At 42.0% G+C, this 17,561-nt stretch overlaps 1 non-coding gene across 1 annotated transcript; it reads left to right on the top strand.

Moving 5' to 3' along the window:
* The first annotated feature begins 4,376 nt into the window (after positions 1-4,376).
* On the top strand, positions 4,377-4,483 carry LOC133799076 (small nucleolar RNA R71). The gene has a single exon (XR_009876281.1). It is a non-coding gene; the product is annotated as a small nucleolar RNA R71 (small nucleolar RNA).
* The last annotated feature ends 13,078 nt before the right edge of the window (positions 4,484-17,561 follow it).

The raw sequence follows: 17,561 nt of genomic DNA, 5'->3' as shown, positions 1-17,561 counted from the left end.
TAAATAAATCAACATTCAACTTTTTCATCGCTCAATAAGCTCGATGCTCAAGTTCAACTGGTAAATGACATGCCTTCGCGAAGACCAACCGATATGGTGACATACCAATCGGAGTCTTAAGGTTGTGCGATATGCGCACATTGAATCATCAAGTTTTTTCAACCAATCTTTCCTTGATGTGTTTACAGTTTTTTCTAAAATACTTTTAATTCCCAGTTTGACACTTCAGTTTGACCATTAGCAAGTGGATGATAAAACAGAGCCTTTCGGTGATGAACTCCATAACAAGCACATAGAGCTGTGAATGATTTATTACAGAAATGACTACCCATGTCACTAATAATGGCTCCTGGAGTACCAAACCGAGTAAAAATATTCTTATGAAGAAATTTAAGTACCTCATTTCCATCACAAGTAGGAGTTGTTGTAGCTTCCACCCATTTAGAAACATAATCTACTGCCAGCAAAATGTACTTATTATTATAGGATGATGGGAAAGGTCCCATAAAATCTATTCCCCACACTTCAAACAGCTCAACTTCTAGAATTCCAATCATGATCTCTTCTGGATATATTATCGGTCGTTTGGAAACAATCACAACTCTTACCAAAGGCATTAGCATCTTTAAATAATGCAGGCCAATAAAACCCACATTGCAAAACTTTTGCTGCTGTCCTTGTTCCCCCAAAGTGATCACCACAATGTAAAGTATGACAATGAGTAAGTATGGAAATCATTTCCTCTTCTAGGACACATCTTCTAAGCACTTGATCAGCACAATGACGAAAAAAATGGGCTCATCCCAATAATAATGCTTCACTTCCGAATAGAACTTTTTTAGTTGTTGCCTTAACATGTCTGGAGGCACAACTTTAGCTACCAAATAGTTGACATAATCTGCAAACCATGGTATCTTCTCTTCACATTCAATTGAAAAATAATTGTTCATCCAGAAAATTTTCATCAATTGGTTCCTCTTTAGCATTATGCTCTTCTTCTTTTTCCAATCTAGATAAATGATCAGCAACTAGATTTTCTGTCCCCTTCTTATCACTAATTTCCATATCAAACTCTTGCAATAATAGGACCCATCGAATAAGGCGAGGTTTAGCATCCTTTTTGGTCATAAGATACTTAATAGTTGAATGATCTGTGTAAACAATCACCTTATTACCAATTAAATATGGCCTGAACTTATCAAATGCAAAGACTATTGCAAGTAATTCCTTCTCAGTAGTTGCATAATTTAATTGAGCATCATTCAAGGTTCGACTAGCATAATAAATCGTTCAGAATACCTTGTCAACTCGCTGTCCAAGAACCGCTCCTACTGCATAATCACTAGCATCACACATTAATTCAAAACCAATTTGGTGATACAACAATTGGAGCAGATACCAATTTCTCCTTCAGTGTGATAAATGCCCTTAAACAATCAGAATCAAAGTTGAATACCACACCATTCATTAGTAAAGTAGATAAGGGCTTCGAAATTTTTGAAAAGTCATTTATGAACCTCCTATAAAATCAAGCTTGGCCCAGAAAACTTTGAACCCCTTTAACAGACACTAGAGGAGGTCAATTTTCTATTGTTGAAATCTTGGCCCTATCTACCTCAATTCCATGGCGTGAAATCTTGTGGCCCAAGACTATTCCTTCTGTCACCACAAAGTGACATTTCTCCCAGTTTAATATTAAATTTGACTCCTCACATCTTTTTAGAACCCTTTCCAAATTAGCCAAACATCCAACAAAAGAGGGTCCAAAGACTAAAAAGTCATCCATAAAAATTTCAATATCTTTTTCCACCATGTCTGAAAAGATTGACATCATACATCTTTGACATGTGGTAGGAGCATTACATAACCTAAATGGCATCCTCTGAAAGGAAAATGTTCCATAAGGGCATGTGGATGTAGTCTTTTCTTGATCCTTCGGTGCTATAGGAATTTGATGGTATCCCGAATACCCATCCAAGAAGCAGTAATAAGGATGGCCTGCCAATCTATCTAGCATCTGATCTACAAAAGGTAAAGGAAAATGGTCCTTCCTGGTGGTCTTATTTAGCTTACGGTAATCAATACAAATTCTCCACCCCGTTACCGTACAAGTTGGAATAAGTTCATTATTATTATTATTATTATTATTATTATTATTAACCACCGTCATGCCACCCTTCTTTGGAACTACTTGGACAAGACTAACCCAAGCACTGTCAGATATTGGGTAAATTACCCCTGCATCCAACCATTTAAGGATTTCTTTCCTTAACACTTCTTTCATTGAAGGATTGAGCCTCCTTTGAGCATCAATACTAGGCTTACTATCCTCCTCTATTAATATATGATGCATCACTGTTGAAGGACTAATATCCTTAATATCTGTCAAAGTCCATCAAATTGCTAATTTGTGAGCCCTTAATATCCTAAGAAGCTTCTCTTCTTCAGTCACAGACAAAGAAGCTGAAATAATAACTGGGAGAGTGTCATTCTTCCCCAGATAAGCGTACTTAAGATGATCAGGTAAGGATTTTAACTCAAGAGCTAGTGGCTTCTCAATGGATGGGTGAGGTCTCTCAGGCACTTGCCCCAATTCCTCATATTTCTTTTTATAAATTTTCCCTGATGAATTCAACCACTTAACATACTCACTGGCTTCAGTACCAGCACACTCTTCAGGGCTTGCAATCAAACTCAACTCCAATGGATCCTTAATAGACTAGACCCCTTTACTTGGTTCCTCCAATAGACTAACACAAAAACAAATATCACTAGCTGAAGGATATTTCAAAGATTTGAAAACATTAAAAACAACCTCATCACCTTGTACTCTAAGCCTTAACTCTCCCTTCTGAATGTCTATCAACGCTTGCCTCGTGGCCAAAAATGCTCGTCCCAATATAATAGGCTCGTCCTCATCTTCCTCCATATCTAATACAATGAAATTCGATGGGAAAATGAACTTATCTACCTTTACTAGAACGCCCTTTATAATACCTCTGGGGTGTGTTAATGAACGATCAACTAGTTGAAGAGTAATAGTAGTGGGTTTAGCTTCCCCCAAACCAAGCCTTTTAAATACAAACAACGACATTACATTTATGCTTGCACCCAAATCACATAAAGCTCTCTCACAATGAAAGTTCCTAATGGTGCAAGGTATAGTGAAACTACCCAGATCTCTTAACTTTTGAGGAAGCTTCTTTTGAATGATTGCACTACACTCTTCAGTTAATGTAACTGTTTCATAATCCTCCATTTTTCTCTTATTAGACAATATATCTTTCATAAACTTCACATAACTAGGCATTTGTTCTAGAGCCTCTGCAAAAGGAATGTTAATGTGAAGTTTCTTAAATACTTCAAGAAATTCAGAGAATTGTTTGTCAAGATTAGCCTTTCGAAACCATTGAGGATATGGAATCTTTGGTGTAGGCTCAGTGTATTTTGGTTTTTCTATCTTTGGAAGGTCTTCAGTAACCTCCTCTTGTATTGGACTAGTAACATGTTGATCCTCTTTCTTCGTCCCCTTGTCTTCCACTGTAGGTCCATCATACTTAGTCCCATTCCTCAGAGTGACAGCTTGACATTGCTCTTTAGGATTGACCTCTGTGGAACTAGGCAAATTCCCTTGCTGTCTACTAGAAAACATTTGAGCCAATTGACCTATTTTTGTCTCCAAACTCCTGATTGAAGAACTTTTCTCTGTCATGAATTGATTTAATTGGCCTGGCTGAATTGTTTGTGGGTTCATTTAAGGGTGTGGTGGTGGATGAGATGGGCGTGGGTTTGGATCATAATATGGTCTAGAATGTAATCCATAAGTCGATTGATGAGGGGGTTGTTGAGGTAGGTACTATGGATATTGCGGTTGTAACCCTTGATTATTTTTCCAAGACAAATTAGGGTGATTTTTCCAAACAAGAGTATAGGAATTGGAGTACGTGTTGGGTGCAGATCTTGAAAAATTACCAATAACATGTGCTTGTTCCAAAGGAATATTATTCACATCAGTTGAGCAACTAGCTGTGCTCGGCATTGTTCATAAGAATGTGGTCCCCCACAAATCTCACAACTCACGACATTATGTACTTGCATTGCTTGTGCGGCGAGATTAGTATGTTGCAATTGCTTGGTTAGAGATGCCACTAGAGCGGTCAATAGCGCAATTAGATCAAATTCTAAGACTCATGCTACTTTCTTGTTCTCACGCTCAGTAGGCCAATTATAGTTATTCATAGCCATCTCTTCCAACAATTCATATGCTTCATTAGTGCTTTTTCTCATAAATGCTCCTCCTGATGCTGCATCTATAACTGTCCTTGTATTGCCCCCCCAAATCATTGTAAAAAGTATGAACTAGCAGTCACTTCTCTATTCCATGATGTTGGCATTTCCTTTGCAGCTCTTTAAATCGTTTTCATGCATCATATAAAGACTCCCCATCCAGCTGATGTAAATTATTAATCTCTCCACTTATTCTGGCTGACTTGGCCGGAGGAAAATATTTACCAAGGAATTTATGCGCCAAATCTTCCGAAGTAAGTAAAGAGTTCACTTGTAATGAATTCAACCAACTCTTAGCTCTGTCCCTTAGTGAAAATGGGAATAATCTCAATCTTACAACATCGTTACTCACCCCATTCATTTTGAATGTCGCACATAGCTCTAAAAAATTTGTGATTTGGAGATATGATCCTCATTTGGTAACCCCGCAAATTGTACACAATTCTGCACCATCTGAATAATTGAGGGTTTTATCTCAAAATTATTTGCCTCAACATTTGGAGGACGAATGCTTGAATGTATCCCCATAATAGTAGGGAGTACATAGTTTCTTAATGGTGGATCGACTTTAGTTGCATTACCCATATTTTCATTGTTGTTGACAACGTTATTTATTTGCGTTCTCAGCCATGGTGAAATCCAACTGTTTCTTTATATTTCAATTCTGTCTGCATGTTCTCTCAATTTCAAGATCTATTGGTATGAGTACCTTTTGTCTACTTCCTCGCATATATCAACAATTCCTGAAACACAATACAACCTTGATCCGAATAAGTGTAAAATAATAAAAATAAAAAATAAAAAACCAAATTAGAACAAACAAAAATTAACTTTGATATTGGAAATTAAGTCCCCGGCAACGGCGTCAAAAACTTATCGTGAAAATATATATACGCAAGTGCACGCAATCGATTCAAGTAATATAGATGATAAATAGAGTATCGTTCCCACGAAGACTATTTTCCAATTACTACTAATTGTTCTTTTAATTTCTATTTGGCAACCAAAGTTTAGATGAATAAATTTAATTTTAAAATTATAAATAACTACGAAAAAGAATCACTAATTATAAGATGAAAATCACTATTAAAAAGACTTAGGGTGTTAATTTCATCAACTTTTCATTCTACTAATTTTATTAATCAGTTCTAAAATTCTTTCCTTCTATTCTAATAACAGGTTAACATAAATCGATTCCTATTCTTTTTCAAGATATAAGATCTCATCCTATATGCAAGTTTTCTACATCTCTGTAATAAACTTAAACATATAGCAGACATTAAGCATGGAAACTTAATTACTACATAAGTCATATAGGTATTAAACACATTATGCAACCTAATTCGTCCAATATGCAACCTATGTCTATATAATGATAACATATTCAATTCTCATCTTTCATCTTTCAAATTTTAAATTAAAATAATAAATCAAGCAAATATTGATCAAGTATTTACTAGCATTAAACACACATTATATAGATTAGAATAGAGAAGAAAAATCAATAGAACATCATAATTAAATTAGATGGAAATCCAAGTGACTACATTAAACCCTAGATAAAATTGTTTAGTTCATATCAGACATGACTAAATCAACAAAATAATAATTCAAAAACATAAGATTCACAAACTTAAAGAAGAAAAATATAAAAATGCAGAATCACTAGTCTAAGAATCAAAATTAGTCTCTAAAAAAACGTAATTAAAAACTGACCTAATGACCTAATTAAACACTAAATATGTATTTATAGTAAAAAAAATTACAAAAGCTGTGTTTTTCATATGCAGGTCGCGACTTGGCCTTCTCTGAGTCATGGCCCGTGTCTATTTTTGAAGCATTCCGAATCTACACAAGTCTTTAGGCGCCGCGCTCAAGCATATCAAGTCGCGACCCATGTCCAGGATTTTCCCTTTGCTTAGCCTCTGACTTTGCCTTGCGCCGCAACTTATAAGGTCAAGTCGCGGCACTAATTGCCTCAAGCAGCCATATGTTTCTGACTTGCCTAGAGTCGCAACTTATAAGCTCAAGTCGCGGCTCTAATTCCATTTTTCTCAAATTAGGTCTTTCAACTTGTCTTTTCATCAAAAACTGACTTTTAATTGTCCTTAGCATCATTTTGAGTCCAACAACCGCCAAGAGCATCATTTTTCTACTATTTTCTCTTCTTTTTACATTTTTCTCATGTTTTACTGCACCAACCTACAACAAAGACAAACAAAAGCGTAATCTTGCACAAAACACACATAAAGACTCAAGATTACCACAAAAATACATTCTAAAATGACACTAAAATGAAGTTATCAATCTACACACTTATTATATATAAGAGATATAAAAGAGAGCACCAAGGAGATGATGTGGTACTTTAAAAATTCTTCAAACCACTCTATCTATTTTCTCTTTTAATCTAATTTTTTTTATTCATTTTATAGATTATAATAATAATAAATGTGATTTTTTAAAATTTAAATGAGATATTTATAAGATATTATTATTTAAATATAGAAAAATATCTTTTTGTGAATATATATATATATGTTGACCCTTGTTTTGGCCAACTGACACGGAGTCAAATGCTTGATGTGATGAGAAGTGTTGAAATAGATTTAATGGAAAGAACAGTAAACGACACAATAAATTATAGTGGTTCGGCCCCACAAAGTGGTAATGACCTACGTCCACTTAAGCTATTATTGATATAAGTTCTCAAAGGAGTAATCAAAGAACTAGGGTTCTCTGAGTTTCACAAGCCTTAGAGGGATGAATAATACAATCAGAAGATAATAGCTAAATTTCTCTTGTAAAGCATAAACTTCAATCAGCCAAAAGTCCCTTCCTTGAGCTATTTCTCTCTATTTATAGGCTCAAGGAGGATTACATGATTTAGTTACAGATATTCTTTCCTAAATAATCGGGTCATCAGGGATCATGGGAGATAATCTCGGATATGATTACAATTGTACAAGATTATCTCAAGATATACGGAGTATACGACCAATCTGGTCATATATAAAATCTAAATGTTATGTCAGGGGAATCTCATTGGTCGATGGTCGAACAGAACTTCTGCCAGGTGTCAGTCACGTGTTAAAAATGTCTGCCACATCATCCACGCCTGCTTTTTGGATAACATTTGCCCCCAAGTTACGACCAGCAATAAATAAACTTTTAGGAAAATGACTCTTCGATTACCCCACCAAATCTGTCAGAGTAGTTCGTGCCCCCTTGGAAAAAGTGACCTACTCACGTCTAATCATGCCCTTTCGGTTCCTAAGCAATCCTATGACGGCTATCACTCTTCCCCACACCTTGAAAAAAGGGAACTTATGATTACCTCTTTTTCCATATCTCAGACGAAATATATAGCTTCCAAAACTTCCTTTTTACTTTACGCAAGCTATTTTCTTATCAAGAATTCCCAAGTCAGAACCCAGAATCTCCCTGAAGAACATTCTTCGACGTTCCAGGAGTCGGCCATTCGCACACCTACGCTCAAAAATTTTTCAGCACTTCATAATCTTCGTCTAGGTAAGCTTCAGAACTTTTGCATCCTTTACTTTGCTGTGCATGCCGATTTAAGCTAGTGTTTTAGGCTCTGATATTGCACTGTGTTCTTGGGTAGAGATGCATGAAAATGGGGTATTTGCCGAGTGATACTAGATATGGTGGTGTATATTTTCCATTAAGGAGTTATGAATTAGTTTGATAGTCGAGATCATAAATTTAGGACGTAAAATCGAAGTAAAAATTCGATTTTTATGCTAGTTGAAAAACTGAGTTTTTCCTGCCCTTACTGAAGTTGAAAAAGCTTTTTCAGAAAAAACTTTTTGCTTTCACTTTTTGATCTGTTTTTCAAACTGTTCGCATGAAAAATGTAGTTTTTTGTTAGAATGCTACTGTATAAAAGTTAGACTTTTATACACGAGCAGCGTTATTCTAACTAACTTTTTTGGCTCTTCTTCCTCACCTCCCCATTTTTCTATCCACAGATTTTGATGCCAGATTTGTGGGGAGGTGAGAGGCCAATCGACGATGACCTTCTTGCTCAGCTGCTCGAGAGCGAAGAACAGCCATCTCAGTGCGTCCACAAAAGCCCTTTCTCTAGAATTTCTCCTGCCAGAACTCAACCAACTCCAGTCAGAATGGGTCGTGTCAAGTCCACTGCCCAAAAGAAGAAAAAACTTGAACACCCTTCAAACTCTCCAGCCCGGCCTGATTCGCAGGCTAGGGTTCCCTCGACCAGTGGTCGAGAAAACATTGCTCTAGACCCCCACATCCAAGTTAGGGCCCGCCCTCGGCATTCAGTTCTTCCCGATGTCGAGTGGTATCTTTCCCCCACTTAGCCAAGTAACCCCCAGGATGCTAGCCAACTACTTCAGAAAGTATGGCCTAACTGGAGTAACTCTCAAAATCCCTACTGCGGATCAATGGGAAAATTTTCCTGGAGGCGTTTACATCGCCTGGTCGAGGTATCACATAGAGGCTGGGGCTACCCTTCCTCTCCATCCATTCTTCCAGGAGGTGGTGAACTACTTTGGTGTCGCCCCCTTCCAAATTACACCCAACGGATATAGAATGCTTGTTGCACTCTATATCCTCTATAATCATAAAAAATGGCCAGAGCCTACCCCCCATGAGGTCAATTATATTTTTGACCTTAAGTCCAACCCCCAACAATCTGGTACAGGGTTCTTTCATTTTTGTCACCAGGAGACCACCTGAACCTTCCTGAATGACACCACCCACATCTCCAACGTGGGGAAATGCAGTCAGGAGTATTTCCTCACGCCTGACATGGTCGTGAATAACCTGGCCTTCACTTGAGGAGGTAAATGCCTTTTTCCACTGGTCGCTGTTTTTACTTAGCAAATTTCTTTGCATTTTTCTGAAACATCTTGTGTTTTTCAGGCCCATGGTTACGACCAGACCCAACATCAGACATGGTGTTGAGGTCTGTCATGTTGGCCAGCATGACGGACATTGAGAAAAGCGTCAAGTCTCTGGTCACCGAGGCCAACTTAAGGCTAGCTGGCCTCCTGGCCCCTCACCAGGATGTGAGGGAACCTGCAGCAGTAAGTGCCACTACTGAGGAAAATCCCGAGCAGCAACCACCAGCGTCTCCTCCTCGACGGAGACCGACTAGGGTTACAATCAGGGAACCTACTGGCACTCCCCCAGCAGAAAGGTCTTCTGCCCCTCAAGGAAAGGGAAAACAAAAGGCAGCCGAGACTGTCATAGATTTAGACAAGTCCTCTGACGAAACGGTATTGTTATTTCACTCTTAGATAACTTGCCAATTCCCTGTCATTTATTCGACGGGGACGACAATTTTACATATGCTCCAAACCTAGGGCCAGACTTCTTCATGCCAGAGAGTGAGTGTATGACTAGTAGAGTCAATAGTGTAGCGACCAGTAGTAATAGCTCGGGTATTTGACTCTGTGATTTTCTATATTTCTTTTTTGATGCAACATGACTTGTCATCTATTTTTGGCTTACTGTCTGCATGTTTATCTCTTTTGCAGAAATGGCTTCTGCAAACGTTTTCGATTTATACAGCACTCAGGAGGAGGAAGAGGTTCCCTTGGTCTGAAAGAGGAAATCGGCCAGGAAACACGACGGTGAGTCCAGCCAGGTGCCTTCCGCCAAGAAGAATCAAGCTACTGATCCTTCGAAGGATGGGCCCTCTTGCCAAGCATCTGCCCAGCCTCCTACTCCTATCGAGAAGGAAATTCCGCCTCCTTCTGCTCCTGCTGCCACGACTCCTTCACCTCCGGCCCCTACCGACCAGACCCAACAAACTGAGGGGGTTCCCCCAGGGGCCAAACAATCGGGTCGCACCCTAAGGTCAGCCAAGGATCACCTTGCTCACATCCTTAAGCATGACCGCTACAAGGAGGCGATGGCTGACGCGGAAACAATGAGGGTCGACCAGATCCTCAATAGAGCTCTCAACGAAGTGGCCAGTGTAAGTAATCCTCCTTCTCTTTTATTCTCATGGTCCTGATTTTCCCTTTTGAAGTCAGTCTAACACTTATTCTTTGATTACAGGCAATGCTGACCATGACGGCTGCTCGTGTCCGCGCGGGTGCAAGCATCAAGCAATCCCGTGCTAGGGAGGCGAAGCTAACGGAGGAACTTCAAGCCGTGGAGGCGAGGCACGCAGTAGAGCTGGAGGTGATAACCCAGCAAAAGGATTCCTTGGTTGCAGAGTTGGCGGAGAAGCAAGCCTCTCTGGAAAATGCCAGAAAACAGAGAGATGAATTCCAGGAGGTCGGCCGAACCCACTGGCGCGAAGTCAAGAGGCTCCGGGAGGAAAATCTCACAAAGGACAGGAGCATCGCCGTCCTCCAGAGCCAAGTGGAGCAACTCAGGCTCACAAACGCCAAGGACCTAGAGAGGTACAAGAACGTGACACTTCAGTGTTTCTACGACTTCTGGAAACACAATCAAAGTGCCAACTTCGGCTACCTTCCAGAGGATGCCAGGACATCTGAGTTGGCTCGTTGTGCTGCTCAGCTGGCTGCTGAAGAAAGGGCCAGAGTTCCTGCCTCCCCAGAGATTTCGCTAGCCACGGGGATGGACGGAGGGGAAGCTGCAGAAGACGCAGTCGACCAGAATGCTCCCCAGGATCCTCCTGCTGCTTCTTAGTCTGTTTTTATGTTATTTCCTTTTCTTTTCCTTACATGACCCACGGGTCATGATGTTAAGACACTATTTACTTTTTTTATTGCTGCATGGGCAGCTTTACCTTTTAATTTAACATTTACATCCGAGCAATACTGCTCGTGGTGTAAAAGGATTCCTTTGACATTATAATATTTCTTTTTTATTATAATATATGTTCGCATGACCGAACTTAGCATAGTACTTTGACTTGATTTAACAAAACATAAATTTTGAAAAATACTCTAAGTACTGTAGCATGCTTTCACTTATTTTGTTCATGTGTTTACATACCTCTTGGTATGCTTTGCTTTCTATGTGCCTTATATGCCCCCCAAGTGATTGAGGAGCTTTAGGTCCTTGGTCACTTGCCTTGACCACAACCTGTACGAACATTACTGCTTGGTATAAAATGCAAAACTTATAATACAGCAAAACAACACATGTAATGAACAAATACTTGTAAAAAATTACAAATTTTGGCAAGAATGACTGGCTGCGCACAGTCCCTTATAATTCTCGTATTTAAATGGACTAAACATGTCTTTACGAGTGATCTTCGAAAGATCTTACACTTATAAGCGATTAGCCATATAACTTGACTAACCCTTTTTCAAAACTTGTAAAAAGTAAAAATTAATACAAGCCAGTCCTTTAAGAAGGACTATTTACTGATAATACTTGCGCAGGTGTTCTCCATTCCAATAACGCGGAACGAGATCTCTATTTAAGCGTGCAAGTTTGTATGTGCCTAGATGAAGGACTTCTTCAATCTGGTAAGGTCCTTCCCAGTTTGATCCGAGTACTCCAGCAGCTAGGTCGCGAGTGTTCAAGAAAACTCTTCGAAGTACTAAGTCTCCGACGCTGAACTTTCTCTCTTTTACTTTGGAGTTAAAATATCGAGCGACTTTTTGCTGGTACGCAGCGACTCGGAGTTGGGCTTTCTCCCGTTTCTCCTCGATTAGGTCTAGGGACTCCATCAACAGTTAGCTATTTTGGTCTTGGTCGTATGTGATTCTTCGATGTGAGGGCGAATCTAACTCGATTGGCAACATAGCTTCATACCCGTATGCTAAGGAAAATGGGGTATGACCTGTTGCTGTTCGATGAGAAGTTCTATACGACCAGAGTACTTCAGGCAGCTGTTCTGGCCATGCTCCTTTAGCTTCCTCGAGCCTTTTCTTCAGGGTATCCTTTAGTGTCTTATTTACTGCCTCTACTTGTCCATTTGCTTGCGGATGGGAAACTGAAGAAAAGCTCTTGATGATGCCATGCCTTTCGTAGAAGTCTATGAACATGTCACTATCAAACTAGGTGCCATTGTCCAAGACAATCTTTCTTGATAGTCCATATCGACAAACAATGTTCTTGATGACAAAATCAAGTACTTTTTTTGTCGTTATGGTTGCGAGTGATTCAGCCTCGGCCCATTTGGTGAAGTAGTCGACTACCACAACTGCGTATTTCACTCCACCTTTTCCTGTTGGCAAGGACCCGATTAAATCTATTCCCCACACTACGAAGGGCCATGGACTTTGCATCTGCTTTAACTCATTTGGAGCTGCCCGTGGGATCTTGGAAAACCTCTGACACTTATCACATTTTCGCACAAATTCCATCGAGTCTTCGTTCATGGTCGGCTAGAAATAACCCTGCCTTAGAATCTTCTTTGATAAGCTCTGCCCCCCAGCATGATCTCCACAGAAGCCTTCATGTACCTCCTTCATCAGCTCTTTAGCCTTTTCTGGTGTAACGCACCCGAGTAGTGGCATTGAGTATCCCCTTCGGTATAGAACCCCATCGACTAGGATATACCTAACAGCTTGTCTCTGAAGGGTCCTGGCTTTGTTTCTATCTGTTGGTAGTATACTGCTTGTGAGATACTCCAAGTATGGTGCCATCCAGGTATCTGCCAACCGGACCTCCATATTGGCTTCCTCTGCTCGTATGCTTGGCTCGCGCAGCTGTTCAACTGGCACTATATTTAAAGTGTCAGCATCCTTTGCACTTGCGAGTTTGGCTAAGGCATCTGCGTTTGAATTTTGATCTCGAGGTATTTGCTGGAGGGTATATTTCTCAAATTGTGCCAACAAATCTTTGGTTTTGTTCAGATAGGCCACCATTTTCAGACCTCGTGCTTGATACTCCCCTAAGACCTGATTCACTACCAGCTGTGAATCACTGTAAATATCCAGCACTTTTATGGTCATGTCTTTAGCCAACCTTAACCCAGTGAGTAGGGCTTCATACTCGGCTTCGTTGTTTGAAGCGGTGAAATCGAACCTAATTGCGCAGTGAAATCGATGCCTTTCTGGCGTTATCAATATCACTCCTGCTCAGGCGTGAGATTCATTGGACGATCCGTCTGTGAATAACTTCCACGAAGGAGCTTCAACTTGAGGCTTAGGTGCACTAGTCTTTTCACCCCGTTTGCTGTTTAGGAGTTCAGTAAATTCGGCAATGAAATCAACCAAGACTTGTCCTTTTACTGCTGCTCGTGGTGAGTATGTTATATCGAACTGCCCGAGTTCGACTGCCCATTTCAACAAACGACCAGCAGCCTCTGGCTTTTGTAAAACTTACCGAAGGGGCTGATCAGTCAAGACTGTGATTAGATGGGCTTGGAAATAAGGACGTAACTTCCGTGAGGCCAAAATTAGGCAATAGGCTAATCTTTCAATGGGAGGATATCTCAATTCGGCCCTGATTAACCTCTTGCTTACATAATACACCGCCTTTTGTACGCCTTCTGCTTCTCTTACCAGCACCGCACTAGCAGCATACTCGGTGATCGCCAGGTAAATGAACAAAGTTTCCCCATCTATAGGCTTTGATAAGACGGGAGGTTGTGCCATGTGGGCTTTTAAGGCTTGAAAAGCCTGTTTGCAGTCTTCAGTCCACTCGAACTTCTTGTTGCCCCTAAGTAGATTAAAGAAAGGGACGCATTTATCCGTCAATTTTGAAATAAATCTACTGAGCGCGGCAATCCTTCCAATCAAACTTTGCACATCTTTGATCTTTACTAGCGATTTCATATCAATCAAGGCTTTGATCTTTTCAGGATTAGCTTCGATTCCCCTCGAATTGACAATGAACCCCAAGAACTTCCCTGATCCTACTCCGAAGGAACACTTGAGAGGATTTAGCTTTGTTTGATATTTATTCAAAACATTGAAACACTCTTGTAAATCCTTCACATATCCTTCTGCCTTTTTTGACTTTACCAGCATGTCATCAACGTATACCTCCATGTTTACTCCAATAAACTCCTTAAACATGTGGTTAACTAGTCGCTGGTAAGTCGCACCAGCGTTTTTCAATCCGAAGGGCATTACTTTGTAACAGTATAGCCCTGTATCGGTTCGAAAGCTAGTGTGATCCTCATCAGGGGGATGCATACTAATCTGATTGTATCCTGAGTATGCATCCATGAAAGATAGGATCTCATGTCCTGCAGTTGCATCGACCAGCTGGTCGATCCTTGGGAGTGGGAAGCAATCCTTAGGGCAGGCTTTATTAAGGTCTGTGAAATCCACACAGGTTCGCCATTTTCCATTAGGCTTGGGAACCAGTACTGGATTAGAGACCCATGATGGATAAAACGCCACCCTGATGAATCCGTTCTCCTTTCGTTTTTCAACTTCTTCTTTTAAGGCTTTCGATCTGTCTTTATTGAGCAGCCTTCTTTTCTGTTGCATGGGTGGAAAGCTTTTGTCGACGTTCAGGACATGGCTGATGACCGCAGGATCTATCCCAGCCATGTCTTTATGTGACCAGGCGAAAACTTCCTGGTTCTTCCTCAAAAATTCCACCAGTGCATGCTTGGTTGTTGCTTCTAAATGTTTGCCGACCTTTACAACTCTGGTCGGAAACTCTTTGTCAAGTTAGACCTCCTCAAGGTCCTCGACAGGTCCAACATCTTCCTCAAAATCCCCAAAGCGAGGATCTAAGTCTCTATCCTCACTTTGGGCAACACCCTATTTGGTGACTTCATCACCTGATTGGGCTTGTATATCAATGGCCATCTGCAACTTTTCTGGGGGAGAGCTCCTCGACATTCCCTTCTTGGCTTTAGTGATCGAGGCATTATAGCACTCCCTTGCTTCCCTCTGGTTTCCCAACACGCGTCCTACCCCTGCATCTGTTGGAAATTTCATGGCCAAGTGCCATATTGAGGTGACGGCCCGAAGGTCAACCAGTATGGGTCTTCCAATTATAGCATTGTAGGCCGAAGGACAATTGACTACTATGAAAGTAGTGAGTAATGTCCTGGTAGCGGGTGCTACCTGCTGTTACTGGAAGCCTGATTGACCCTGTTGGAGCGAGTCCCTCACTAGAGAAACCGTAAATTGTTTGGTTGCAGGGCTCCAAGTCTTTGACGGACAACTTCATTCGTTCCAGCAAAGATTTATATAGGATGTTAACTGAACTTCCTGTATCGACCATCACTCTCTTTACCATCATGTTGGCAATTTGAACATCCACGACCAACGGATCGAAATGTGGGAATCAGACATGTTGGGCATCACAGTCAGAGAAGGTTATTTCACCGTCCTCTGTCTGAGCCTTCTTGGATGCCTGGTCCTCCACAGTCATCATCTCGATGTCCTGGTCGTGGTGTAGGGTCTGAGCATATCGTTCCCGTGCCTTTCCACTGTTTCCCACAAGATGCGAGCCTCCGCAGATGGTGAGTAAGGTGCTAGCCACAGGGTCAGGCTGTAAAGGTGGCGAGCGTTGGCGTGCAGGCGCCTGCTTGTTGCCACTTGGAGCCTCTCGTTGGGAAGCTCCCGAGGCCCGCACGTATCTTCTCAAGTGTCCTTGTCTAATAAGGAACTCGATTTCATCCTTCAGCTGGTTACACTCGTTCGTATCATGTCCGTAGTCGTTGTGAAAACGACAGAACTTGGTGGTATCCCTTTTCAAGATATCCTTTCGAATGGCAGCGGGTCTTTTTTAAGGCACACTGGAACTTGTGGCCTGATACACCTCTGCTCGAGACTCGACAAGGGCAGTGTAGTTGGTGAACCGTGGCTCATAATGGTTGCCCTTAGCGCGCTTATTCTCGGAGGTGGAAGGTTCGTTATGGGGTCTCTTCCCCCCATTTTTGTCGTTGCCATTCCCATTGCCTTTACCGTTGCCGTTGGGTTTTGACCCATTGGCGGCTTTGGCGGGGTCTTCAGTCCCCTTATCTTTGTTTGGGGTCTTTCCCTCGCTGGCAATGGCATCTTCGAGCTTGATGTATCGATTAGCTCGATCCAAAAACTCTTGGGTAGTTTTAACCCCATGCTTCCTGAGGCTACTCCAAAGGGGCGTACGGCGCCTAACTCCTACAGTTAAGGCCATCATTTTGCCTTCGTCTCCCACTGTTTTGGCTCCAGCCGCAGCTCGCATAAAACGCTGGACGTAGTCTTTCAGTGGTTCTCCTTCTTGCTGGCGTATCTCGACCAGCTGGTTTGCCTCAGTTGGGTGCACACGACCTGCATAGAATTGTCCGTAAAACTCATTTACGAACATCTCCCAAGATACAATACTTGCAGGAGGGAATTTAAAGAATCACTCCTGTGCAGCATCAGAAAGTGTTGCAGGGAAGATCTTTCACCGAGCGTCTTCGGACACATGAATGTCCATCTGTATCTCAAACTTATTGATATGAGATACCGAGTCACCATACCCGTCAAAGTTCAGAAGTGTGGGCATCTTGAACTTACTGGGAGTCTCTACCACAGCAATCCTCTGAATGAAAGGAGTGCCCCTTCTCCTGTCGTACTCGATGTGAGACGTTCTTCCCCCGACCAGCTGTTGCACTGCTTGGTTCAGGGCATCTATCTGGGCCTGCACGACTTCAGGAATTGCCGGGGCCTCTGGCACCGAGGGAATGTACTCGTCGTGCCGTTCCCGGTGGTCGTTGAGTACATCCCTTAAGTCTTCGTCTCTCCGTCGTTTCTCGTTGGCTCCGAGCTGGCTAAAGACGTTGTTTTGTCTGGGCTGCCCCCCAGCATTACGTCTCGCTTGTTGGTCTTCTCTAGGTGGTGGGCTTCTGCCTCCACCTCTCTCCTCATTTTTCTGATCGGCATTCCCTCTGCCTGAGTCGGCCTCATTGTAGCCATGGCCATCTCTGAACCTCGATTGGCTATGGTGAGACCGACTGTCTCCTCGGTTGCCTCCTCGGGCTGGAACTTCCCGAGCGCTAGGGGGAGACCTGCGCTGGTTGGTAGGTCCCCGTGCATTATCATGTCGTGGGGGGCCCCTGACCACAGAGCCTGTCTCTGAGTTCCTTCTGTTGCCAGAAGGACGATGTCCCCTGCTCGGTGGGTGCGGCTCTTCACCCCCCTAGCGTCTAGGGCTGCTGCCCAGCCCTATTCTGCCTTGGCAGTGAGGGATCGCCTCGACCAGCCTGGGATGAAGGCTGCATCTTAGGGTCCCTAGGTGGGACATAATCCTGAGGCATTGGTGGCTGTTCCGGCCTTTGAGGGCTCGTTGGCTGGATTGGAGGGCTAGGATTGGGACCCCTTTGAGGTGGCCCATTTGAGGGTTGATTAGGCTGCGAGGCAAGTGCAGCCTGATTCCTAGCCAATTGCAGGGCTGCTTCGAGGGCTGCCATGACC

The sequence above is a fragment of the Humulus lupulus genome, chromosome 8 (genome assembly GCF_963169125.1).
Source record: "Humulus lupulus chromosome 8, drHumLupu1.1, whole genome shotgun sequence".
NCBI lineage: Eukaryota > Viridiplantae > Streptophyta > Magnoliopsida > Rosales > Cannabaceae > Humulus > Humulus lupulus.
This window is presented reverse-complemented; position numbering and strand designations above follow the sequence as displayed.